Source organism: Chiloscyllium punctatum, chromosome 38, assembly GCF_047496795.1.
Source record: "Chiloscyllium punctatum isolate Juve2018m chromosome 38, sChiPun1.3, whole genome shotgun sequence".
NCBI lineage: Eukaryota > Metazoa > Chordata > Chondrichthyes > Orectolobiformes > Hemiscylliidae > Chiloscyllium > Chiloscyllium punctatum.
This window is the reverse complement of record NC_092776.1, coordinates 44,944,005-44,971,375: the sequence shown is the minus strand read 5'-3', so window position 1 is coordinate 44,971,375 and position 27,371 is coordinate 44,944,005. Positions and strand designations below refer to the sequence as shown.

General features: G+C 42.6%; 1 protein-coding gene across 2 annotated transcripts in view; it reads right to left on the bottom strand.

Moving 5' to 3' along the window:
• The window catches only part of plce1 (phospholipase C, epsilon 1), a 366,594-nt gene extending 339,489 nt beyond the window's left edge, over nt 1–27,105 (bottom strand). For both annotated transcript variants that reach the window (XM_072557765.1, XM_072557766.1), the window contains exon 1: nt 26,964–27,105. The gene's annotated coding sequence lies outside the window, so the exon portion shown is untranslated. The remainder of the gene's footprint in view (nt 1–26,963) is intronic.
• Nucleotides 27,106–27,371: the final 266 nt, after the last annotated feature.

The window sequence follows — 27,371 nt, the reverse complement described above, 5'->3', positions numbered from 1 at the left end:
TTGTGCTTTAGTGCAGAAACTTATGCCTGTGGTAACTAGCTTGCAGTAGTTTAGATTTGCAAATCCTTGAATGATTTTATGTAACGACAAATCACATGAAATGAGAATGTTGACCATTTAATTTCCCAGCCAAAAAAAAATTTAGAAAATTTCAAAACTTCTTGCACCAAAATCAAGAATATAGATTCAATCCACATATTACTGAAAAGTTGTCAGCAACTGATCAATAGCTTCATGTTACATAACCCCACATAGTATATCAATGACTGTAGAATTAAGTGTCTTAACCAGCTAGTGCGGTACTTGGCTGAAATGGTGACTGAGTTGGGGATATGACCATGTTCCTTAAATACTGAACTTGATGCTGAACATAGAACATGGTGCCTCCTTTTTCTCAAAAATCATCTCTTATTCTGCATCAAAACAAAGTTCATAAGAATAAAGTAGTAAAGAATTAAACTCAAAACTAAGGGGTAACTAGACAAAACATCAGGAATGAAGGAGAGTTGTGAAGGATAGTAGTGCTACTCAGTAGAAATAACAGAATATTTCAGATGAATATATTGCTGGAGAGATAGTGAGAGCAGATTCAGATCCTGGGATACTGGGACTACTTCTGGGAGGTGAGATTAGTATGAGCTGGACAGGCCAGGAACTGATGTCCCAGGGGCATATTTGCTTGCGTGGTTGGGAAGGGTTTAAACTACATTAAAATGGTGGGGGGGTGCAAATATAAACAAGGAGACGGAAGAGAGGGGAACAAAGAGCAAAAGAACAAGACGACAGAAGGACAGAATGGGAAATTTAAAACACTGACAGACAGAGAATCCAAGGGCAAATGTCAAAAAGTGCCAGGATACAAAATAATACAAATTTGACAAACAAAAAAATCAAGACAGTGTCTTAATGCAAGGAGCATTTGCAATAATTTGCATCAGTCTGTGAATGACTGAGTTGAGATTACACACTATCTGCAGGGTGATAAGGAATTGGAAGTATATTAGCTCCAGTGATTTGAACCGGTGTAGGTAAAACTGAGAAACATGAATGGGCAGAAAATTATAATGGGGGTTGTATATAGATCCCCAAAAATGTAGCAGGGATGTTGGTGAAAGTATTAAACAAGCAATAAAAAGGTACAGCTGTAATTGTGGGCTACTTTAATCTGCATATAGACTGGACAAATCCGGTCAGTAACCATTCCGTAGAAGAATTCCTGGAACATGTACATGGTGGTTTTCTGGATCGATACGTTAAAGAAACCAACTGAAGAACAGGTCAATATAATAAAACAGAGCTGCGGATGCTGGAAATCTGAGACACGGTTAGAAAAGCACAAAATAGACAAAGTGATCGAGATTGTAAGCCAAAGTTTACCTCAGTTCCTTTGCCCCTCAACGCCTCCCACCCACCCCTACGACAGTCATGTTTTCAGTCCAATGACTCTTCTTCCGGAACTATTCCCTAACTCAGGTTTTTTCATCACATTTCTGGACCAGTGTGACAATCAATCAGCTAATACACCAAGCAGACAACAAGACCCTTACTATAGGTAGGCATCATCTTCCGGAACCCATAAGACCACTCTGGGCCAACCTCCTGCTGGTTACTACTACTGCTGCCTTAAGATGAGGAATTGGGACATCCTGCTGAAATTGACTTGAAAAAGTCAAGCTCACAGGCAGTGCTATGTAACATGGGAACTTTAGCAGGAACTCCCTGTCTAAGGCAGTTATTGGCTAACGCTGTCCCTACAACTAACAGTAACTGGAGAATTAATAAATCGAAAACGTGACACTACTTTGCATGGATGTTAAAGTGGGACCTGTCTTCATGTGCTGGCCTAATTCACTTCTCTCCTCAATCTCTGCTACACCTCACTCGGCCTCTATTTCCCAGAGGGTTGGCCTGTGTTCAACATAATTGTTTGTATGTACAATACTACATCAAATGAGGATGTTTCATGCTCTGAGTCACTAATCTCTTTGCTTTTGTACTCAGTGTCATTGTAAATAGTCAGTTTAAAATACTGCACAAACTGTTTTAGCATGCTAGTATTGTGTACTACTGAGTCAGTTACATTGACAATCTAAGAACCTCACTGGCAGTCATTCAGTAGAGAGTAGCTCAATTTACAAATAGGAACTTAAGCAATGCTGAGTCATGTGGTCAGTGTTTTTTTTTAAATTGGTGTTTCTCTCAAACTAGGGCTATAATATTTGGCAGAGAAGGGGCATTGGGTAATAGCCAGATTCTTGCACACTGCTAGAGTAGATCCTGATGAATGGAGTGTTGTCACAGTAACAAATCAACCAGTGAATAAGCTCCAGCATCAATGATATTGATGAATTTGCTGTGACAAGTTATTACAGAACACAGCTGGACGAGTCTTCTGACTTGCGATTACTGTGTGAACTACAGCCTATTGTAGGGAGTCGGAATGTTTTGTGAACTGTTGCTATGGGAAGCAGTATTTACAGAACACAATGCACCAGTGTTCCCACTCCAACAGAACCCCTCCAAAACCTCTAAAACAATAGATCAAATATTCTACGCCTGCAATATTTCATTTTATGGCAATAAGTCTAGAAAAGTTGAAAGGTACCATTAAGAATAACGAATACCATACAAAAATGATTGTAATCTAGTTTGTTCCTTTGGAAGTTAAATCTCAAGCATAAAAAACAATCAACAAAACATGAAAGGTCAAATTTATGATGAGAGGAGCAGGTAATTTAATTTCTGTTTTGGGGGCGGGGGGGGGGTTATTTCCCAATCAATGGCACAATGAGACCTTCTATAAGCTAATGAATAAGATCAGCTAACATATTCTGAATGTTCTTTAGACATGTGGTTCAATGCCACACTACGGGTTGCTTTTGAGACAAACTGGCCAAGAAGAAGCCACATTCGAGACCCGATTTCAAAATCCATGTCTAAAAATATCTTGATTTATTATACACTAATGCTAAATATTTATGTGGTAATCACATATCAAACAATGATATGATTTTATGAAGAACTAAACTATCTTTTTCACATTTGTGTCCGAGTCCATGTGTTCATGTGAGTCTGCCAGACTAACTCCACCCACACTATGGTATTTATACACTGTGATGTGCAACTCCAACATCATTGAGAATTTGCTTCAGGGTCCTGAAACATTTACACAACAAATAATGCACAAGATAGATCACCTATCTGTCCCAAAAAGATCCTTTCACCCATCTACCCTGCCTGTTATTTTCAACATGGATTATTGAACGTTCACCTCCATGATCCTATTAAAGAGGCATTCCATTTTGCGGTTTCAATATTTGGATCTCAGTATGTTGAACATTCCCACAATCAGTCCAAAGCTTACCTTGCACAGGTTCACCTGGGGATTTTGATGCACATTTGATGGATCAGAAGCAGTTTTCGAGATTTTGTTTTCTTTATTATTAACTGGTTTCAATTCCTTCAAACTCTTTCACTCGTGTCACTTTTTTTAATTTTAGAAAAGCCGAGTCTTCTCCAGGATCTGATGGTCTTGCTCTTCTTCCAGGAATTAAAACTGAAAGTGTGTAGTAACATAGGACTTTGCCCGACTTTGGACTTTGTTAGCTACATAGTCCCATGCACTATTTGTTTTGTTTCTGCTCCACATTGACAACTGGATACACAAATATGCCTTATTGGCTTCTAATTTTATGCCTGTTTTAGTAGCGCTGGTCACCATTAAAAGGTAGGATATTATTAAACTAGAGAGGGCTCAGAGGTTGACTGGGATGTTTTCGGGAATGGAGGATTTGAGACATAACAGTCGACTGGCCCATGAGGGTAGTTGGAGGGGGTGACACGGTTGGAAGGCCACAGGGCAGTGGGGGGCGCGGTCAAGGACAGTTGGAAACATTGGGAAGTCAAGAGGTTCTGTTGTGTACCTAGGGGAGGCAATAGTCGAGCATTGTCGTCTCTGCTGTAGCAAACAGGGATCCCCAAGGGCCTCAGGCCCAGGGTTCGAATTTGAATTCAATAATAAAAAAATTGGAATTCAAACAGATCAGTGATCATAAAATCCACCTGGTTCACTGACGTCATTTAGGAAAAGATTTCTGCGAAACTTATCTGGTGTGGTCTACATGTGACTGCAGACCCACAAAAATGTGATCGATTCTCAATTGCCCTCCAAAATCCCCTAGACAGGGAGAATCTCAGTGGTCTCAACCACTCAAAAAACAAACAAAATGTTAGCAACCAAACTGACCACCTGGCATCAAAAAATAACAAAGACAGTTCTGTCTAACCATGCAAATTCCTCCTTATTAACACCTTAGGGTTAGTGCTAGAATTAGGAGCGCTGTCTCACTGTCTAGTCAAGCAACAGCCTGACAGTCATACCCATGGAACCATACCTTACAATGTGCCAGCCACCAACATTCCTGGTTAGGTCTTCTTCCACCAGAAGGGCAAACCCTACAGAGGTGACAGCAGTGTCATACACAGTCAGCAGGGAGTTGCCCGGAGAGTCTTCAACATTGAACTTGGACCCTATGAACTCTCATGACATCAGGTCAAACACTGACAAGGAGAACCGATTGCCATGTACTATACCCCACTCACCCCACACCCTGGCTGAAGAAATCAGCACAGGGCATTCTGCTATAATTCACAAATTGGCTGTAATGCGACTTACGAATTGTGGATGCTATTTGGAAAAGTGTGGTCTTCTGCAGCCTGAGGTTACAGACGAACACAACTGTCATTTTACAGTAGAACAGTCTGTATTGCTCCATGTTGAACAATGCTTGGAGGAAGCACTGAGGGTGACAAAACATACTCTGGAAGGGGTGATTTCATTTACAAAGGTGCACTGTGTAACTCACCTCAGCCTAGATAATACCTTCTACACCCATGCCTATTTCAATTTGAAGATTTAGATGAGAACACTACTACCTGCAAGTTATCTTCCATATCACTCACCATCCTGACTTAGAAATATATTGCTTCAGTGTCACTGGAATAAAATCAAGCAACTCCCTCCACAACAGCATTGCGGGTTGACCTACAGCTGCACTGCGGCACTTCAAGGAGACAGCTTACCACCAACTTCAAGGGCAACTAGAGACTGGCAGTAAGTGCTGGCTTAACCAATGATGCCTACATCCCATGAATTTTTTCCTCTCCTTCCACCTCCCCCACCCCAAACAAAAACAAAATCCAGGTATTAGAATTATTTTTGCATCCAGTAACATTTCTTGGCTAACTGTCCGGGTATGTGAGTGGCAAGTCTGAAAAAGGCTCCAACTTGGAGTCAGAGTTGAAGACTTCAGGAAAGTCCCCACTCACTTACATAGATAGTTAACCTGAAATGAAGTGTGTAATTCTGACTAAGTTGGAGTCTTCTACGGAAGGTTCCAGACACAGGTTAAGTAACCATTAGGAATCTAAACTTCCAGGGTGCTTCCAGTGTAATTACTGCATCAGCTGATTTCAAAGTACATCTTTGGGCATTACAGTAGGTCTCTGACTATCTGGTTACTGGAAAATTGGGTGATGATGATTGGAGGGCAGCAGCAAAGTGGAAATACAAGAGGAACTGGTAAAGTGAGCCCTCCATATTTCATGCAGGACCAGCTCTGTCAGAGAAGAACAAATCACTCTGCCTGCTCAATACTTGGTCACAGAAACCATGCCTGTTCTTAGGTAAACAGAGCCTGCCCATAATACCTCAACTTGACCACAACCAGCTCTGGAACTAAACAACAAAACAAGACATGACCTAAACAGCTTCCAGACTGAAGGAATATACACCTTAGATGCTCTGATAACTGACTTCCTACCTCACAATAGCATCACCACTCCTGCAGCCCCGACACCATTTCCAGTCTCCTCAGGTACTGAAGCCTCACAAAGCCTACCCAGATACCGGACGAGAATGCACACCACCCTGCAGACCCATTGAAACCAGGATACTGGACATTAGTACCTGCTCTAGCAGAGGAGTGAAATCTCCTGTTATAATTATTACCTGATTGCCATTTCTGGACAATGGATTATTTTCTATTGAATGTAATTTAATTCATGTTTTCTTGTAATTACGACTACACTACTGTTAACACTATAAAAACTCTCTGTACCTGCAGCTTGAGGAAGAGAATCCTTGCCCTAACTGTGCAGAGTGTCCGTTCTGTACCAGTCCTGTCAATTTCCCTTCCCCACGATATCGTGAGAAATAAACCAGTTTTTGCCAATTTCACAAGATCTGTGTGGGGCCTCTGTTTGTAATTGGATGATTCTCTGACAACTTCCAACTTACAAACGGTCATAACAGATTGGCACCGCACAGGAATCTGCACAAGATTTGTCAGCTTTTCAGAATTAAAGAAAAAAAAACATTAATGGGCCAATAACCTGTCTCCCATGGATACAGAGCACCCCATGGCACTGTTTGGTAAATAGAAGGTGGTGAATTCTCAGTCTCTTTGCCAATATTGATTCGGCTGTTAACAACTGGGAAACGTGATGATGATCTGACCACCCACCTTATGGCCTGTGCGTAAACAGACTGCCGTGTATCCTACATTACAGAACAATTTATTTCAAACCTACTCAATTGGTTACAGAGCATTTGGGAAATACATTGTTTTCATAAAATCGCTGTATAAATGTAAAATCTCTTTAAAAATGGAAGATCAGAGTTGAGGATGTGACTAAATAAACCAATTAGACATTGAGTTGTCTCAGCATTAAATTCAAAATTTGCTTTTGCGATAGTCTCAGCACAAAGAATTACATGATCAAAAAAGGCAAAACAAACTGAAGTTATTAAAACATTTCTTGAAGGTTTTCATAATGAGTGCTAACATTAAAGGCAGACAATTTTAGTTATACCTAACAAAATGTCTCCTGGAAAGAATAGGTGCCTCCTTCGAAGAACTGACATGCTTCAACGTTTTGGACATGTAATCCAGCCATCATTTGGAAGCAGAATGGAAGAAGTGAAAGAGATAATTCGATGTATGAGAGGATGGCAAAATACGGATCACATTTTACTATTACTACTATGAAGATTCTGCACACTTTCCAGCACCTGTGGTGCCCAGTAACAAACACCACAGTGCATCACCATCCAGGAGTGTATCGATCCTGGTCAAAAGGAGCGGGTAACCACAGCACCTAGCTCTAAGAGCCATACCCAACCGGGGACATCCCCAGGAGTAGATTCACAAGGAGGTTCTCCAATTCGACCCATACCACTGGTCGTGCCTCAGTCAGGCAATCTAAGATCTAGAACGCGAACTGAACTGGAGCCAGGTATGGAACAGTAGCCCTTAGGCAACAGGGAGGTACAGAATATTTACCCTCAAGCTCCCTGACACTGGGTGACCTGCAGCCACAATAACCTGAGCATGTCTAATCACAGAAACATTATGACCCCTCAAGAATATAAAAAGCATACAACATTGACTAAAAAAACTCAAAATGATCAAAGAGTCTAAACAATGACAGTTGTCCCAGTAAATACAAACATTAATATAATGAGAAAAATGCACAAAACAGCAATGATCAAAGTATGCTGAGAACAAATGGTACAGCCACAAGAAAGCTTTCCAATGACAGTACTGTAGCTGAGCTTTGGCAATGAAACATGTGGCTCATAACACAACACACTGCCAGATTTCCCAACACTATCCTCCCCTCCTCACTACAACGAAGCCTAGAAAACCATTCCTTCCAGCCTGATTATGCCAGCTTTAATTAAGGGTCACATTTAAAATGCCATCCTTTCCGTTTCTTTCATGTGCTTTTTATTTCAGATTTACAGAGCTTTTATCACAGATGAATAGTTCTCTTTTAATAATTGCCCCCCCCCCTCACCCCAAGTTTTGTCCTGAGCAGTATTATGTAGAACACAAGTTCACATTACACTTGTTGTTGCTCTAAAACTTCAAGAATTAGTTAATTGGTTTGAAATTATGGTCATAATCCTCAGAATGTCATTTATCTCATATCACTTTAAATTTTGTGAAATATATCCAAGTAGTACTCCAATATCCTATTGTCAAAAGCATAGGAGAGAGAACATGGGAGATGGCACAATGAACTAAGTGGGGTTACATTAAGCATGAAATGTAACCCAGAGGAGCAGGGTTGGCACGGTGGCTCAATAGTTAGCCCTGCTGTCTCATAGTGCTTGGAACTCTAGTTAGATTCCAGCCTCGAGCGACTGTCTTATGTGGAGTTTGCACATTCGCCTCGTGTCAGCGTGGGTTTCCTCCCACAATCCAAAGACGTTCAGATTAGGTGAATTGGTCATGCTAAATTGCCCCACTGCACTAACCTACACATCCTTAAATATTAGTCAGGGGTAAATGTAGGATAATAGGGTGTGTGTGTGTCTGTGTGTGAGCGGGGTTCTGTATGGGTTACTCTTCAGAGGGTCAGTGTGGACTTGTTGGGCCAAATGGCCTGTTTCCACACTGTAGGGACTCTATGATTCAAAGGCAGTGGATTGGAGACCAAAATCACCAAGGAGGAAGGTTGCTGAGGGAAGGAACCAAGATGGGTACCTCAATGAAAATAAAAAAAAGCTTAGGAGCCTGGGTACAGGAGATGAAGATTTTAAAAAGGAGAGGTGAATGAGAAGGGAGTCAAAGACAAAAAAGGTGTAACATTTGCGAAGGTGTCACTAACATGTATCTATGGTGAACTGGGGCAAAATACAGCAAACAGATGTGTTTTACAAATAAAAGCAAATTACTACAGATGCTGGAATCTGACACCAAAAGAGAAAATGCTGGAAAATCTCAGGTCTGGCAGCATCTGTAAGGAGAGAAAAGAGCTGACGTTTTGAGTTTAACTGACCCTTTGTCAAACCTAGATTTGTTTTACAGCTGCCTCACAGGCTCGATTCCACCCTCTGACAACTTCCTCCCATTGTCTGCGTGGGTTTCCTCTGGGTGCTCCCCAGTTTCCTTCCACAGTCCAAAATGTGTGCAGTTAGGTGGACTGGCTGTGCTAAATTGTCCATAGTGCCCAGGGACATGTGGACTAAATGGATTAGCCACAGGAAATGCAGGGTTACAGGGAGAGGATGGGATGCTCTTCAGAGGACTGGTATGGATTTGATGGGCTGAATGGCCTGCATCCACACTGAAGGGATTCTATGAATTAGGAAAGGGTGAAGAGCAACAAGTGTCAAGTTTCAGTCAAAAGGCAAGAGATACACTGCAATCATCCATAATATAAATCCAATCCATACTGGCTTCTTCTGACTATCCTTGAATCATAGATGCCAGACTTCAATCTGATTGACTCACTCCACTCAATATTCAGCAATAGCTGAAGCAGTAGATACAGCAAAGGGCTCCACAAGAGTCTGGCTTTACACTAGACACTTATGCTCCACAACTGGCTGTGCCCCTATTGCCAAGTTGCTGTGTTACAGCTACACCTCGGTTACCTATCTATGCAAAAAAAAAATTGTCTGCTCATTCTGTCCACACAAAAAAAAATCAAGCAGGCCGTTATCCAATCCAACTGATTGCCAGCTCAAATTAATATCTCAAAGTAATGAAGGAATGTCATCAGCACTGCAACCAAGTGGCACTAGCTTAGCAATAACTTGCTCAGTGATACTCAGTTTAGGTTCCACAAGGGTCCCTCCACTCCTGACCTCATTACAACCTTGATCATGGACAAAAGAAAAAATGCTCGAGGTGAGGCGAGAGTGACTGCCCTTGATATCAAACGCCACATCTGACTGAGTGCAACAGCAACGACCCTGAAAACCAAAGACAAATGAATAGGACTGCAAAAGTACTTCCTGGCTAGAATCATACTTAACGAAGGCTGTTGAGGGTCAGTCATCTCCACCCCAGGACATCTCTGCACAGGTTCCTCAGGGTAGTGCCAGCAGTTGCATGAATAACCTTCTCTTTCACAAAGATCAGAGGAAGGGACACTCACTGATGATGACACAATGGTCAGCCCCACAACTCCTCAGGTAGTTGGTCTGTCAGAGTTTGTGCAGAAAGATCCAGACAGTACCCAAACTTGGAATGGTATTTGGCAAGTAACATTCATGCCATACAAAATACTAAATAACAGAAGGATAATCTAACCAACTCCAATACCAATGCTGAATATACCATCATCATAGTATCATGACCACACCAGGCATAACCAGAGCTGCCCATGAATCTTAAATTTGTGATGCGCAGTTTACCCCTCAACGTAAAGACAAATAGCAGAGAAGATTTAGTCATAAATAAGAGAATAAAAAAAGGTTAGTTTATTCCACAACTATTGTTGCAAGTCAAAGTAAAAATGTGATTTGTCATCTGCTAAAATTCAAAGAAAAAAAGTATGGATAAAATGTCAGTGTAAGAGGAGTCTGTTATCATTGCAGGTTTGAAGATTTCAGTTTGCAAAGGCAGTTTGAAAATTTGAAGTCCGAAGCCCATGCAGCTGCTGAATGGTCATTAAATATAGTTTGAAATTTCTTCAAAAAGTGGATTGAACAGAGTTGATTTTGGAAGGGTAAAAGTTTCTTTGTTTTATATTTACGGCACAGCAGCTTGTGAAGTTTGCTCGCCTCGTTCCACACAGTAGCCCATGTCTACTTTGCCTCTCTCTATCTCCCTCTGGAGAAGCCTCTATCTCTGGTGTCTCAGAGTTCTCCCTGAAATTCAGGCAAAATTGGAAGGGGAGGGGTGCAGAATCTCAGCACAACTTCTCACAACCAAAGCAGAATGGTCATGTTGTGCACTGCTTTTTTGCCTTTGCTTTGTAGGAAAATGACTAAGGATTAATCAAATTCGAAATACCTCCGTGGATCACATCAATTTCTCCCCTGCCCTCACACCAGTAAATCACTAGAGAAGTCATCTTGTAATATCAATGCCCATTTTGAAGAGAGATTAGCTTTCTATACAAAATACTTACAGCACTCATGTTAATGTTGACCAGAAACTGAACTGTAACAGCAACATCCGTGCTGCTGCAATAAGAACAGGTCAGAAACTAAAAGTCTGCATCTGAATAATTCATCTCCTGACTCCCCAAAGTCTGTCCAAAATATACAAGGCACAAATCAGAAGTGTGATGGAATACTTTCCACTTGCTTTGATAGATGCGGTTCCAAAACTTAAGAAACTTAATGCCACCCAGGGAAAAGGCAGCCCATATGACTGGCACCTCACCCACCATCTTAAAAGTTCACTCCCTCCATCAACAGCAAGGTTTATTGACAAGATGCACAAACAACTTAAAAAGTATCTTCAACAGCATCAAACTAACAACCCTTGATTCTTTGAAGGAGAAGGACAGCAGCAAAACTTGCAGATTCCCCTCCACACCAGCCTGACCTGGAACTGTTCTTTTAAATGTTGTTGGGTCAAAAGTTAGAATCCTCCTCTGAGTAGCACAATAGGTTTCCCTTAACTAAATGGAACAGTTGCCTTGGACAAGGGGATTCGACACTTTCTCAAGGGCAATAAAGGACAGGCAATCAATTTGGGTCTTACCAGCAAAGAAACAATTGCTTTAAATACTGGTCCCATAAGAGGTAAGAGGGTCACTATGATGAATTTGGGGATAACCAGGGCTGATGTTCAAAGCAGAAAATGTGTTGCTGGAAAAGCGCAGCAGGTCAGGCAGCATCCAAGGAGGAGAATCGACATTTTGGGCATGAGCTCTTCTTCAGGGATGAAGAAAGTGTGTCCAGCAGGCTAAGATAGAAGGTAGGGAGGAGGGACTTGGGGGAGGGGCGCTGGGAATGCGATAGGTGAAAGGAGGTTAAGGTGAGGGTGATAGGCCAGAGTGGGGGTGGAGGCGGAGAGGTCAAGAAGATGATTACAGGTTAGGAAGGTGGTGCTGAGTTAGAGGGTTGGGACTGAGACAAGGTGGGGGGAGGGGAAATAAGGAAACTGGAGAAATCGGAGTTCATCCCTTGTAGTTGGAGGGTTCCTAGGCGGAAGATGAGGTGCTCTTCCTCTAACCGTTGGTGTTGCTATGGTCTGGCGATGGAGTCGTCCAAGGACCTGCATGTCCTTGGAGGTGGTGGTGGTGGGGGGAAAAAGTGGGGGGTTAGCGGATACTTGAAGTGTTGGGTTGGTTGGTCCGGGGTGTCCCAGAGATGTTCTCTGAAACGTTCCGCAAGTAGGCGGCCTGTCTCCCCAATGTAGAGGAGGCCACATCGGGTGCTGTAAATGGTGTGTGTGGAGGTGCAGGTGAATTTGTGGCAGATATGGAAGGATCCCTTGGGGTCTTGGAGGGAAGTAAGGGGGGGGGGTGGGGAAAGAAGGTGTGGAAGAAGCAATTCCTTCGTCTCCGCTGCATCTTGCTCCCTGGAGGACCAATTCCAATACCGAACAACCCAGATGGCCTCCTTCGAAGACCGCAATTTCCCCCCAGAAGTGATCGATCGATGCTCTCCACCGCATCTCCTCCGCCCTTGAGCCCCGCCCCTCCAATCGCCACCAGGACAGAACCCCACCAGCCCTCACCTACCAGCCCACCAACCTTTCATATACATCGTATCATCCGTCGTCATTTTTGCCACCTCCAAACGGACCCCATCACCAGGGATATATTTCCCTCCCCTCCCCTATCAGCGATCCGAAAAGACCACTCCCTCCGTGACTGCCTCGTCAGGTCCACTCCCAGCACCTTCCCCTGCAACCGCAAGAAATGCAAAACTTGTGGCCACACCTCCCACCTTACTTCCCTCCAAGGCCCCACTCCACCAAGGACACGCAGGTCCTTGGACTCCTCCATCGCCAGACCATAGCAACACGACGGCTGGAGGAAGAGTGCCTCATCTTCCACCTAGGAACCAAGGGATGAGTTCAGATTTCTCCAGTTTCTTCATTTCCCCTCCCCCCCACCTTGTCTCAGTCAAATCCCTCGAACTCAGCACCACCTTCCTAACCTGCAATCTTCTTCCTGACCTCTCCGTCCCCACCCCCACTCCAGCCTATCACCCTCACCTTAACCTCCTTCCACCTATCGCATTTCCAACGCCCCTCCTCCAAGTCCCTCCTCCCTACCTTTTATCTTAGCCTGCTGGACACACTTTCCTCATTCCTGAAGAAGGGCTCATGCCCGAAACGTCGATTCTCCTGCTCCTTGGATGCTGCCTGACCTGCTGCACTCTTCCAGTAACACATTTTTCAGCTTTGATCTCCAGTCCTCACTTTCTCCCTGATGTTCAAAGCAGCAATGACAGTAGGAGAATAGATAGACGGCAGCCTAGTGAATTGTTGGGAGAAGGAGATTGAAATGTGCGATGGAAAGTACACAAAGGACGCAATGTTAAAAAAAGTATATTGACTATTTGGAAGGAAATGGCCCAATAAGTGGTGGGAGCAAATGCAATAGTTAAGTATTGGATCAGGTCCTGAGCTGCAGCTAAAATATACACTTTAAATGGCTCAAGCATGTGTTGTGTTTGCTTATGTTTCAGTTTTTCTTTTTCGGAATTATTTTCCTAACAATTCCTGGTCTGATGGTGACAACTTGTCCCAGGATGCAGTTCCATGGATTAACTTTAACCCAGAACCCAAGCTTATTCACCTACTTGCACCTTTTCTTGTTTTCCAGACATACTGCAACTAACAGTCGCCAAAAGAAACACTCAGCTCCTAAGTGTTATTCAACCACTGCCTTCCTGGTTTGGTGAAAACAAACTACTGAGAGAAAAAAAATATCAGTAGGTAAGAGGTCAGTTAGCTCAGCTGACTAAGTGCTAGCCAATGGTTCATAGTAGCACCAGAGTGTGGGCTCAATTCCTGTTCTGGCAGAGGTAGACACAAGCACTGTCCCCTCACCTGCCCGACATGGGAGCGTAGTGCTCAAGTTACAAACTAATCATCTCTCTTCAACCGCGAGGGGTGCCTAGGGTCCTGGGTGAGCCATGGCTACATACGTACAAATCTACACAGCAGGGAAAGCTGCAACTATACACAAAAAACAGAGAAAGGTCATCAACTTGATACGTTCAGAAGATGAAAATCTCATCCAGAGAGAGGTGGGAATGCGTTTGGGAAAGCAAACAAAATTTAGGATTTTTGATCGCAAGTTCTATTTTGCATTGTCATCCTAACCCCTTGGTATTTTGGTGGTTACATTTCTTAGGATTTGGTTCGATTGCTGGGCCCATCATGAATGCTTGACTGATTTTCAAATTGTCCAGAACCAGTGTTTCCATTAATTTGGTGGATCATTTTAATCTTCCCTAAAAAAAAAGGACTGCCTCTGATGTAAATAAATGTGCTTGTTTTTGTAGCAGTTTGAGTGCATTTTTGTGGATTATTAACAAATGAGAGTTGCTTTGCAGTAGAAAGTGCCATGGAATACGACGGCTCTTAAATTCATCGATTCCCTCAACAGTATGGAAGCAGGCCATTCTACCCATCAATTTCACACTGTCCCTCTGCAGAGCATTCTACCTAGACCCTCCTTCTATGCTATCCCCATAACCCTGCATTTCCCATGGCCAATCAAACTAACTTGCACATCTTTGGATTGTAGGAGAAACGGCAGCACCCAGAGGAAACCCACAGAGACACAAGGAGAATGTGTGGGTAGGGTGGAATCAAACCAAGGCACCAGTACTAACCACTGAGCCATTACGCTGCCCATAATGGAATGTAATTTTAAAATATCTTGAGTACTGCTATAGTGGATACTGGGCGAATGGCTATGCAGGATATAGAGGGGTTGGGAGATGTATGAAGGGGGAAAGAGGCATACAGAAATTCACCAAAAATCCTTGACAGCGCCTTCCAAAGCCATGACCACTTCCATCTAGAAGGACAAGGGCAGCAGGTACTTGGGAACACCACGACCTGCAAGCTCCCCTCCAAGCCACTCACCACCCTGACTTGGATATATACCGCTGTTCCTTCACAGTCATTGGGTCAAAACCCTGGAATTCCTTCCCCACTGGCATTGTGGGTCAACCTACAGCACATGGACTGCAGCGATTCAAGGCAGCAGCTCACCACCAGCTTTAAGGGCAAATAAGGATGGGCTATCACTGCTGGCCAGCCAGCATCGCCCAAGTCCCACAGATGAATAATTTAAAAAAGGGAGATGCATGGACAGGAGGGTGAGGGAGCCGGGGATAAAGTTAGGGGGCATAAGAACTACGTTAAAAAGCTGGACCAGTGCCCCAATGAACAAAGGCAGGTTTTTGCATACCTCCAACGCTGGTTTGGGAGTTGGAAAACCGGAATACTGCCCACCCAGATTGTGAGGACACATACCTGTGCCAGGTGTAGGCAGAGGAGACAGGCACACATTTACAAGCTCAGGAAACCACCCAATTCTTATTTCCCAAGCCAATGGAAAACCCAGTTGACCAACTCTGCTCTCGTCTCCACGGCTCCTGGTATGATCTGATGACTATTGCCAGCACTTCCCATTTTTCTTTCAGATTTCCAGTATCCCCACCATTTTCCTTTCCTCTTTCTGGTTTAGAAGGTCTAAAGCCACCTCATAGTCCAGGCTTCAATCCAGAGAGCCAGCAAGGATCTTGGGTGGTTGCCCCTGATTTGAAATCAGCAGTTTATCATTTTTAATAACCCTAAAAATTTTTTTGCCAATAACGGAATTTTTTCCAGTTAGGAGACAAAACTCATTACACCACATGACCTGGGCAATGTTTCATTCTAGACAAAGCAGCCACACTACTTCAGACACACAACTTCATTCCAAGATTCAGCACTCCAGCATATGGTAGTGCAAACATTCCAGCAGGTATTTTGAGACAATAATGTGCTCCAAAACACTGTACTGAAACAGCAAGCTTCCAGGTTAACTTCCAGCTGAGTGGTTCCTGTTAGTCCCTTAAAGCGAGGCTGCAATAGTCATCAAAATAAATGCTCTTGAAAAGTCTGCCACGTCATCAGGTCGCGTTTTGCTTTGACTAATACCACCACCTGGACCTAGAGGACTGCACAGATTCAAGGCCTTAGCACCATCTCAAAAGGCAATCAACATTCACCTGATCAGTGGCATCTGCATCCCACAAAAACTCGAAGAACTCAGATTTCATAAACTACCTCAAGCCAGAGTGCACGTTGATTGTACCCAGCAGCAGAAACCTTCCACTAAAACCTACACAAGGCAGGAAGATTCGTGTGCCATTTTGCTCAAGTTTGGCATCTTTCACACTCATCACCCCTGAAGCCCATGCTCCTCCCAATGCTATTCCTTGTGACTTTTTTTGGAGAAGAATTATCTATTTTTAAAAAACATTCGCTCATCTTAAAAAGGCCCTTTTGAAGGGGCCAGACCTGACTTCGCCTGGCCTGTGGAGAACATGCACACTCCAATGAGGGTAAATCCTACTGACTTTCAACGAGGACTCTTGCTAACTGCACAATCAGGACCATCTAACCCTTCAAAAACATGCCTTATAAGTCACCGTGATAGAAACCAATGAGAGAGAGTCATGTTTTCTTTTCTCAGGCAGGGGTGCCTGTGCCATAGCTTCAGCAGAGACGGCAAAACATGAAAGCAAGTTTTCAAAATTCAAAATCAAGAAGAACATTAAAGGAGGGAAAGGGACATCGGGCTACAGCCTCAGATTGTTCCTATTTAAATTCACCACAGGGGCACAGGGAGTGACCACAGCATCAGAACAGACAGGCCCACTCAATAGGATGGTACTCTCCAGCAGCTTGCAGCTAAAGCCAATGAAAAACTCAAGCACTGCATCCTCAGTTGCTGCCTGGTAGGGAGATGGAGTGAGGGTGGGACGAGGATAGTGGGCGAGGGTGAAAGCAATTAGTAGGAGGTCACGCAGCCGGTACCCCAGCTCCCCCAGGGTCCACATTCAGCCAGAAGGTATATTTAGAACTGTTACATAGGCCACATGTAGACTTGGTGAACTTGAAAATGGCTGGCTTTAGGCCTTGCTGCATTCAGGGCAATTTCAGGGAAGGATGCTGAAAAACAGGCATCAGGCTTTTTCACTTGGGGACTCAACACTAAGTTCAATAATTAGAGTCTGATTCGGTCCTTGTGTGTTTTCCCTACTCCCAGTCCTGTTATGACATGGTTGCTTTTAGCTCAGCTATTCTCACATACTCATAGGCACATTATCGCATTAAATGGATTGCATTCAGTCCAGCTCACCCACTTTCTTCTCCTCTCAGTTCTTATCACTTACTCAACCAATGTCCTGGTTTACAATCTGTAATCTCCTTGTTTACCTACCCTGCTTATCTCTCTCTGGGCTCCATCTATCCATCCACCGCTCCCCTACTCCCCACTCCAAATTTGGCTTCAGGACAAATTATAGTTCTGAGGAAGCTGGTGATTAATCAAAATGTCGGCTCTACTTTCTTAGATGTTGCTCAGACTTGCTGAGCTTTTCCAGCAACTTCCTGTTTATTGTTTCAGGCACCAGGTTTGCTACCTGCGCGAAAAACAAAACCATACAACAGGCATGATATAGGACCTCTATACTTCATTCTTCAATGTGGTGAGCAGCTTCTTTTTAAGCAAAATGCCCAGACACACTATCCAATATATTGGATAAGCAAGATCCCAGTTTACACTAACAAATCTTTAAACTATTGTTTCAAGTTCACAACTTACATAGACACACAAGCCAACACCAAGGCTGAACAAAACCAACAAGCCCAGACCAAGGCTGAATAACACATATGACAGGTTTAGCATCAGGGTCAGATTGACATTCAAATAGCAAATAAACAAGTCTAGGCCAAGACAATGCAAAATGTAACACCTCATAACCCAGTTACAATGTTCTCAAATTGGCTTCAATTTTGCTTTTTATCCAATTTGCAGCCAAACTTCCCCGCAGTTCTGGTTGTTAACCAAACAAATCCACAAAGTAATAAGACATGGGATACAATGCATCCAGAGGTAACTGCCACATCAAACATATATTTTTTGATAAATGTGGATAACTTACACACAAAGTTATGCTGAGGCTGTCCCTCGCTAAAAAAACCCAGATTACACCATCTTAGAATTGAACCTTAAACTGAAGGGCAAAATCAGCACCATGTCATGACAATAGTCTCATTATGCCTCTGGACTTTTAATGCAAGTTAGATTCAGAGCATGGAAACAGACCCTTCAGTTCAACTCATCCATGCTGACCAGATATCCTAAATAAATGCAGTCCAATTTGCCAGCATTTAGAACACGTCCCTCTAAACCCTTCCTTTCATATACCCATTCAGAAGCCTTTTAAATGTTGTAATTGTATCCGCCTCCACCGTTTCCTCAGGCAGCTCATTCCATACATGTACCACCCTCTGCGTGAGAAAAGTTATCCCTCACGTCCCTTTTAAATCTTCTCACCTTAAACCTATGCCCTCAAGTTTTGGACTCCGCTACCCTGGGAAACCAGCGAGCTGTTCACCCTATCCATGCCCGTCATGATTTTATAAACCTCTTTAAAAGGTCACCCATCAGCCTCCGACACTCCAGGGAAAACTGCTCTAGCCTATTCAACCTCTCCCTATAGCTCAAACCCTCCGACCCTGGTAACATCCTTATAAATCTTTTCTGCACCCTTTCAAGTTTCACAACATCCTTCCTTATAGCAGGGAGGTCAGAACTGAACAGAGTCTTCCAAAGGTTACCTAACCAATGACCTCTCAACTCCTGTATTCAGTGCACTAACCAATAAAGGCAAGTGTACTAAATGCCTAGTCACTACCCTATTCCACCTTCAAGGAGCTATCAACCTTCATCCCAGGGCTTCTTTGTTCAGCAACACTCCCCAGGACCTTGCCAGTAACAGTACAAGTCCTGCCCTGATTTGCCTTTCCAAAATGCAACACCTCACATTTATCTAAATTAAACTCATCTGCTACTCCTTGGCCCACCTGATCAAAGTCCCATATAACCTTCTTCACTGTCCACCACTCCAGTTTTGGTGTCATTTGCAAATTTACTAACCATACCTCCTATATTCACATCCAAATCATTCCTATAATAAGTGACAAAGCAGTGGACCCAGCACTGATCTTTGCAGCACACCACTAGTCATAGGCATCCAGTCTAAAAAAAAACCTCCACAACCACCATGTGCCTTTTACCTTCAATCCAATTTTGTAGCCAACTGGCTAGCTCCCCCGGATTCCACGTGATCTAACCACGCTAATCAGTCTAGCGTGAGGAACCTTGTCAAACGTCTTGAAGTCCATGTAGACAACATCCACCACTCTGCCTTTAATCTTGTCACTTCAAAAAACTCAAGCGAGTGAGATATGATTTCCTACACAAAGCTATATTGATGATCCCCAATCGGCCCTTGCCTTTCCAAATGCATGCAGATCCCGTCCCCCAATTCTCTCCAACAACGGTGGCACAGTGGTTAGCACTGCTGCCTCACAGCGTCTGAGACCCGGGTTCAATTCCCGCCTCAGGCGACTGACTGTGTGGAGTTTGCACATTCTCCCTGTGTCTGCGTGGGTTTCCTCCGGGTGCTCCGGTTTCCTCCCACAGTCCAAAGATGTGCAGGCCAGGTGAATTGGCCATGCTAAATTGCCCATAGTGGTAGGTAAGTGGTAAATGTAGATGTAGGGGTATGGGTGGGTTACGCTTCGGCGGGGCGGTGTGGACTTGTTGGGCTGAAGGGCCTGTTTCCACACTGTAAGTAATCTAATCTAATCTAATCTAATTTACTTACCTACCACAGACATCAGGCTCACCAGTCTATAGTTCCCCTTTCTTACATAATGGCATCAGATTAGCCAACCTCCAATCTTCCAGCACTTCAACCCTGGCCTTTGTGGATGACCTAAACAAGAGGCCCAACAATCACTTCTCTAGCTTCCCACAACATTTTGAGATGCACCTGATCAGGTCACAGGGATTTAGACACCTTTATGCATTTTAAGATATCCACCATCTCCCCTGCTGTTCTACGAACACTAAAATATCAGTGTTTATTTCCCCAGAGTCCTCCAGTTTCCAAATCCTTCTCCAGACTCAAAATACTCATTTCTCGTGGTTCAACCACATTAACCCTTTTCAACAAGGATAAACCCAAAACTAAGTCTGGAATTTAATTCTAGTCAGTGGTTCAGCTAATTTCCAAGACAGAACTTTTACACAATACCTCAAGATTAATGATGCTTCAGCACCATTCTACTTACTTTCTCAGATTCCAAACTAATTCTGCTAAGTAATTAATCATCGAAAGGTGTGGTGCTGGAGAAGCTTATGCCTGAAACATCAACTCTCCTGCTCTTCGGATGCTGCCAGACCTGGTGGACTTCTCTAGTGCAACACTTTTCGACTCTGATCTCCAGTCCTCACTTTCTCCCTCAATAGGTTCTTCCACAAGGCTTTGAGGATCACTGCAGATTTCTTTCAAGTTTCAACATATGCAAATCATCCAGCTTTTCTCCTCACTAACTGTCAAACTGAGATGGAGTTTCACTCACATTTCAGTGCGTATGACAAAGAAGGAGTGTTCCCTCTGTTTAAATGCAGTCCTGACGCCAATTATCTCCTTTAGGTATCCCATTGAACTGCAAACTACACATGAACCAATCTGAAATTAACTAATCCTCACAAAATTTCACTGAGCTAAAACAATCTCCCAGCTCCAGCAATCTACCTTCATACCATAGCATACTTAAGTATAATTTGATTGGTACGACCTCCACAAGCATCCACTCCCTCCTCCAGCAATAGGTACTATCCACAAGATGCACTGCAGAAATTCACCAACAATCCTTAGACAAACCCGCAATCACTTCCTCCTAGAAGGAGGAGGGCAGCAGATACATGGGAAATTCCCCTTCAAGCTACTCATCATCCTGACTTGAAAGCGCATCACTGTTCCTTCACTGTTGCTGGGTCAAAATCCTACAATTCCCTCCCTAAAGGCATGGTGGGTCAACTCTCAGCATATTGACTGCAATGGTTCCAGTAGGCAGCTCACCATCACCTTTGAGATCAACTAGGAATGGGCAATAAATGCTGACCCAGCCAGCAACACCCACATATGAATAAAAAAAAGACAGCCATTAATCCTAAAGCAGAAAAGGCAAGTTAATTTACCTTAAGAGCTACTTTTTGATTCTGTAACGCATATGAATAACATAATTTAAAAACTTTCTTCAGACACAATGGGCCCCCAAAGTACACTCGTGTCTTTGAAACTTCATTCCTAATTTAAAATCCTTTACTAGAATCAGTGTGGACATCATGGCTCTTTACAAAGTTTTAAAAGATAGGTCATCCAATGTTTCAGTGTTTATACCTATCTTTGACCTTTAAGGTAAAAAAAAATCAGTTTGAATATAATTAAATTCAAGATTGTTTGAACTGCATTAACATCTGTTGTAGTCAATGAGTTTCTCAACAAAATGTCCCTATTTATCTACATTTAAAAAAACTTTAATTGCTAAAGTTAAACAGTTGCATTCAAAACCAAATGAATTGAGAAATAGATAATCACAGCACAAAGCAAAAGGATGATTAATGGCTGATGGATTTAGTTTTGTAGCTGGAGGCTTTTTTGTGTGAAGTTTTGAAGGACCCCTTATTTCTTTATGGTGTAATCAATGATTTAGTCCAGAGTGTAGGAGACATCAGTAAGAAGTTTGCAGGTGATGAAAGAATTGGCCACATAGATGATAATGAAAAACACAGATGGCAAATAAATGTCAATTGATTAATTGGGGGGTGGAATTCAAGTGGAAAATGGAATTCAGTTGTTTACCATACAAGGCCAGGGATAGGCGTGAGGTAATGCATTTAGGGAAGGCTAATATATATTGCAGGATCCAGGCACTTTTATGTCACCTTCTTTGGAGAGTTGTTAGAAAAAAAGACTGAACAATGGCTATCTGCAGATAAGCAGCTCCTAATCTTATCACAAGCAATATAGAACAGAAAGGTTATTGTAAAAAGGTATTCCATCCTATCTATACATTTCATGTGAGAAATTAAGGATTAAGAACACTGAAACCTTTTGTACCTTTGAACCTTAATAACCTGACATGGTTCATGAGCTGTAAGGAATAAAATTCTGGCTCAGTTTTTGAGCAAAGGGAACCTGCAATGAGGTATCAGCCGTAGAAATAGTAAAAAGAGATCATTGCAAATTGCGAGGGAGTCCTTTAGATTTCAATGAGATCTAGTCATATCAGCCAAGTTCACAGAAATTTAGATGTTATCATTGTCACAGTAATCACCAACTAATTTGAATGCACCCATTTACAGTAAAGGTTCTACAACTGGGGGAAAATAACAGTCATATTCAGATGGCATAATACAGGAAACATTTGTACTCCAGGTCATGGCCACGTTGTGAGGTTGAATCTAGTTTAGAAGTCTCAAAAACCTTGAATACGTGTGATTGGATTTTTATAGAAAAGGAAGATCGAGAGCTGTACTCAAAGAAATATAGTGCATTGAAAACTAAAGAGGAAGAAATTTCCAGGCTGCACTATAAAAATTAAAGTTGACAATTCACAACTTACTCTAATCATTGATACAGCTGCAGTGTGTCTGTTATCTCTGAACAAGAGTACAAGTCATTCCCAAGTCAACTTCAGTCCCCGAACTGGTATGAAGCTCACTAGCATTCTGATAGCAGTACAGTGATCTAGGGTTATGTCAGAGAGATGTACAGCATGGAAACAGATCCTTCGGTCCAACCCGCCCTTGCCGACCAGATATCCCAACTCAATCTAGTCCCACCCGTCAGCACCAGCCCACATCCCTCCAAACCCTTCCTATTCATATACCCATCCAAATGCCTCTTAAAATGTTGCAATTGTACCAGCCTCCACCACTTGCTCTGGTAGCTCATTCCATACACGTACCACCCTCTGAGAGAAAAAGCTGTCCCTGAGGTCTCTTTTATACCTTTCCCCTCACCCTAAACCTATGCTCTCCAGTTCTGAACTTCCCCCACCCCAGGGAAAAGACTTTGTCCGTTTACCCTATCCATGCCCCTCATGATTTTGTAAACCTCTATCAGGTCACCCCCTAGCCTCCTGTGAAGTAAGGTGTTACAGAATAATGTCGTGTGTCATATTAAGGTCAGTAATGATGGGAGGAGGGAACAAAGTCACCGTGATGAGAAGAATTGGCTTAAGATACAATTGAACTGGGCTGAGTTATTTATAGTATGATCAGAGAGCGTACATCTGACATTGAAAAAGTGTGCTTAATTGTCTTTGAGAAAAGGAGGACCACATGACAATGTTAACCATTAGTATTAATTATCAAAAAAACAAGCAGATGCTTGGAAAGATGACCACCTGCAAGTTCCCCTCCAAGCCACACACCATGCTGACTTGGAAAAACATCACATTCCTTAAATGTTACTGACTCAAAGTACTAGAATTTATTTATTAATTTATTAATCGTAGTGTGGATATCTACCCCAAAGACTGTAGCAGTTCAAGAAAGCAGCTCACCACCACCTTTTCAAAAGCAATTAGTGATGGATTGTAAATGTTGGTTTAACCAACAACATTCATATCTCATGACAAAAAAGAAATGCAACTGAACCAGTAAGATTTTCAGATATGGCTTATGTTGGTTCAGTCACGGTGTTGAAATTGGCTGTGTGTTTCATTTTACAATATAAATATTGTTTGTATGGGGAAGAAATGAAGTATCCTGCAAGATCTCTGCATTTTGTTCTAATACCCACTCTTGTGCCTGCGGTTGAATACATGCTTAGACACACTGAGTGAGTTACACAACAGCTAACAAAACAAGGGTAGAGGAGAAATAGGAGGGCTTGTGAACCCATGTCCACAAATCCCTAAAGTTGGCCAGACAGATAGGTAAAGTGGTCAGGAAGGCATAGGGACGTGTGCACCTTTGCACCTACAGTGTGGAATCTAAAAGCACAGAGGTTCCGCTAAATCTATAGAAAACACTGGTTTTACCACAATTGGAATACTGCACTAGAGAGGGTACAGAGGAAATTTGCAAGGATATTGTTTGAATTACAGAATTTCAGATAGGAGGAAAGGTTAGAAAGGCTAGGATTGAAGCGTATTAAAGTGCATAAAATTATAAAAAGACATCTAGATAGAGTGGCTTAAAAGGTTGAGTCATCGACAAAATGGAATAAAAACTTCAAATCCTTTTTAAACCTCTTAGCCAAGGAGTTTTTTCTTCTACCCAGAGAGTCGGGGGAGGGGAGGGGAGGGGAGGGGAGGGGAGGGGGGAGAAGAGATGAGGATTTGGAAAAAAAAGGTTCAGAGAGGCAGAAACCCTCAACATTTAAAAAGTATTTTAAATGGTCAAGGCCCAAAGCTTCATGTTAAAATAAAATTTGGCACATCGATACATTCACAACGAGAGAGCTCTTGAAAGTTGCTTATGCCACACCATTATATACCAAACATTCAGCGAGATGTCAACACATAGCCCAAGAGTGCTGAGAATCTGCACCACACTTCACTGTAACCATAGCATACTAACCTAGCCCAGAACCCACAAACTAAAAAAAATGCCTAGAGAACAATTTTTCTGTCAACATTTGTGTGTCATGTATCTGAGCCTAAATAAATGTTGCATTAAATAATGCACCTTTAGCAGCACTTTAAGCCATGCATCATACAAGGTTTTATTTTTAAAATTAAGGATTCAAACAATTATCCTTGTACAGCCTGCAATGGACATTTATTCGTGGCATTTTCTCCCCTTATGTGGGGCATTGAAGCAACAATAACATATCTTTTATGTAGATATGATGTTAAAAGCTGCAGGTCACTGATAAATGACAAAAAGGCCAAATTAGCAGCTCTTAAAGAGAGTGTCCAAGACATCTCTCTTCAAACAATTCACAGCACTAAGGAATATGAAAGGATATCAAGAATACCAGCTTATCCATATGGCCAGATATCTCCTCTTTCCCCACCTCCTAGAAAATGTTAATAAGTTTTCTTTAAAAAAATGGTTTGTAAGCAGATAACAAGAAAATGAAGTATTTAAACAGGTCCCATTACTAGCAACATTGCAAATAAATCTCAATGTCTGTAGTAAGTCACAAAATGCCAATCCTCTTTCAGATGGACATTTAGTTTACAGCTCGGTTAAAATGTTCATCTCAATCCCTAACAACCACAGATCAATGCAGTGTTGTCAGTGGCATGTCAACAATTAACAGCAGTGAGGAATAGTTAGAGACCTGTTGTAAGTGCAACAGAGACAAATAGATCGCAGATTTCTGTGTGGGCTTAAACAATAGCACATGACAAATTTGGAAACATTAGCGACAGTGGTGCCTCTGATCTCACATACCAGACTCTGATCATGCTGCATTAGTGCAAGCCCTTTTATTGGACTGGCGACTCCGTGAGCTAACTGGCTGGGTGTCTGTAGAGGAACAAACCCTCCCAAAATTGACCAACAAAATATGATGGAAACAAAGTTGACAGCAGTGACTAAAACTTTTATGAACTCTGCAAGGAAAACTGAAAACTTATTCCTACAGAATGAGACCAAATGTGCTTGCCCTCTCTTTGAAAAGGTTTTCTGACAAGCTTAGCTCCCTGCTCCCCTAGTGTTTCTTTCCCCATTACAGATACCGGTTCCCTCTTGAAAGTCACTTTTGGATTTCCAGGGTGGCTAGTACAAATGCGAACAGCTCTGTTTTCAATGAAAGCCATCACTCTTTTTGACAAATCTTCCAACTCTAACTGGCCACATGAGCTCATAAGTCACTTACCTCCCTGGAAGGGAGCATTTATCTCACCTTCAGTTTTTTTCACATACCAGTTTCGTTCCTTGCAATGGCGAGACGTGACAATGACAAACGAATAGAAAGTAAAGGCTGGGAAACCGAGTCTGTGGAGGTGTATACAATCATTCCCACCGCCTGCCTCCGGGGAATCCACTTCAACATCTCATTGCTGCAATCGCACCCCAGCCAATTGACAATAAAACTGATGGTACGAGATAAGCCAATTAAGTGCAGCGCATACTTAACACAAAGGCCTTCTTGGAAAGCATTTTTTAAAAAACTTTTATTTGAGAGAGAAGACAACTAAATGAGCTTTGTATTGCTTCCTTCCTCAATGGGACCGCATGTAACGTTGCAGAGTGGTATGTTTACATCTTGTACTGAATGTTTGTAAAGACAGAAGCGCTGCTTTACATGGAACTACGTCGCAATAACATTTAGGGCACAGTATTTAAATCTGTAATTGGCCCAGATCTGATAAGCAAAAGATGCCAACATCAAGTTACAAATATCTAACGTATAAAAGCTCGGCTGAAATGGAAACTCTTTCGGACAATATTGTGCAACTGGTTCTGTAAAAAGTTCCACTGCTCCTCGCGACTATGTTCAGTTTTCTTTGTACAGTACAAAGACATTTCCCTCTCCCAATCTGCTCCAAAAGCCACATTGAGCTTTTTTATTTGTAGGTAACCACATAGACTGGGCGCGCGAATTCGAGTGGACGCTCTGCACTAAACTCTTGCAAATAACTGCAAAGTCATTCCAAATAATATTGTGGCTCGATAAGAAGAGCAGGCGGAAGGTCTGCGTCTGGAGTTAAATAGTTATTGGCAGTTCCAAAATATAACTTTGCAAGTTGTGCTAACGGTTGCTAAAGTAGTCAGTGATGCTGGAGGAGGAACAGAGCAGCACTGTCTGCACCCACAACAGTTATAACATTATTGATTCCCCTTAGCCGGAGGTGAAATATCTGGATCACTAACTCGGAATATTTGTAGTAATTGGACCATTAGCAGCAGTATTGTAACTTACCGGTTACTTAACAATTAACCGTGATTAATCTATTAAATTGTTCTTGTACAGAAGTCTCCATCAGCCTGGTTTGGATATTTCGCAGATTTAGCACACTATTTGTCCCCCACGAATGCTCTAAACCAGCAACAGGTCCAGAATCCCAGTCCAAACATTAACATCCATCTCAAGCCACTTTATTTATCCAAATTCATTCAACCTCGACTCGCATGAGCCTCTCTCCTACCTTCCAGCTGTAACCCATTTCTGACAAACTGCTGCTCTTGGACCGATTGCTCTCTGCTGTCTATAGGCGTTACGGTGCAGGCTGAGCTGGAGCCATTGTACTGCAGTGAGTGAAAGTTCAGTGGCAGATTCAGCATGTGAAATACCAGGCTAACCTCAGATAAGCTGTGAAGCAGAGTTCCCTGGGCTGTGTCAGAACTTTGGAATGTCTGAGTTAACTCCACTTGTGAGGGGTTTTGAATCCACGCTGAATCTTGCCTAGAAACTTATTCACATTTTATTCGCTCCAACGCTGTGCCAGAAATTGCACACAAGGTGCCTTTTTTTTTCACGCCCAGCTCCCCCTGTCCAGTGAAAAATGTACGATATCTCGAGAAAACAATGCCTCAATTCAGTAGTGCAACATTGC